Here is a 1,308-nt window from a genome sequence, read left to right on the forward strand (position 1 = left end):
GTTTGTTTGTTTGTTTGTTTGTTCAGGTGGGTGTGTGGCTCTGGAGTGATGGGAGACGCATGAGATACACCAACTGGTGCCCACATGAGCCTAATAATCTTAACAACGCTGAGCGTTGCTTGGAAATGAATCACTCAGGTCCTTTTTATTGATAAATAATTTAATTCCCATTATTGTGTGAATTTTTGATGGTTTCAGAGTAGCCGTGTTTCCATTTCGAAGCGTCGCATTAGAAAAGTTGGATGGAAACAGCAAAATCTGCAAAAAGGTCCTCAGTTTCTCAAAGCAAGTTTTTACGCTTGCTTGAGGTGGTTTGTGGATTGTCTGGAAAAACGAGTTAAAAGGAGAGATGGAAACATTTGTTGAATCTTTACCTCCGTCAGCTGTTCTTCCTGTCCAGTAGTGGCTGCAGCTGGACCCTCCTCCTGCTGTCGKYGTCTTCCAGGATATCCCCRTAACATTTCTCTACGTCTCCAGACAGCATGTAACATCACCAACAGTTTAAATTACAGAATAATTACAACTTTCCTGACAGTAGCAACATGTTCCTGGTACTCCATTGTCCTGAGATGTATCCCTGTCAGTTTACTTCCTGTTTACTACAGCCTTGTGTARTGTCAACATCTGACACAATAACTTGTAGCCTGGTTGATTCGCTCCAAGCCAGTTGATGGAAACATATCTGATGTGCATTTTCTTATTTTTTTATCCCCTTTCATCARCATTTTAAAAATTCACTCAAAATTCACATTAATTGGATGGAAACACGGCTGTTGAAAAAAATAATAACTTATATGGCTCTAAATAATTACTTGACCCTGACTTTGCGAAACCTTGTTTTTATTTTTAATGTTATTATTTGCAGTTTTAACAAACTTTCACTTTTTAATTTTTGCAGGCAGGAAGTGTTGGAACGACCTGAACTGTGATGCACGCCTCCCATCTGTCTGCTCCCGGAAGAGAAGCCGGTTCTGGTTCCGTGGTTGAACAAGATGAAGCTTCATGCAGATCTGTTTACATCCTGATTTCTTTCTGCTGCTTAAGAAATGAGGTTAGAAGTTACAGAACCAGGAGCTGAAGTTACTACTTATTGCATTTTTATTTTAAAGATTTCAGCTCAACTTTAATTCCTGTAGACTTCCTGTGCTTTTACTGATTAAACGCCAAGCATTGAAACAGACTGRTGTGAATGAGTTTGTTATTTATCWGCAGTYTTTATTGTTATAAGTAATGTTACCATGGCAGGTCATGTTSTTAAAATTCAGCAAAGTCCTAAAAATACCTATTTTTTTAGAAAATGTCCAGAAT

This window comes from Austrofundulus limnaeus, unplaced genomic scaffold (genome assembly GCF_001266775.1).
Source record: "Austrofundulus limnaeus strain Quisiro unplaced genomic scaffold, Austrofundulus_limnaeus-1.0 Scaffold2377, whole genome shotgun sequence".
Taxonomy (NCBI): Eukaryota; Metazoa; Chordata; class Actinopteri; order Cyprinodontiformes; family Rivulidae; genus Austrofundulus; species Austrofundulus limnaeus.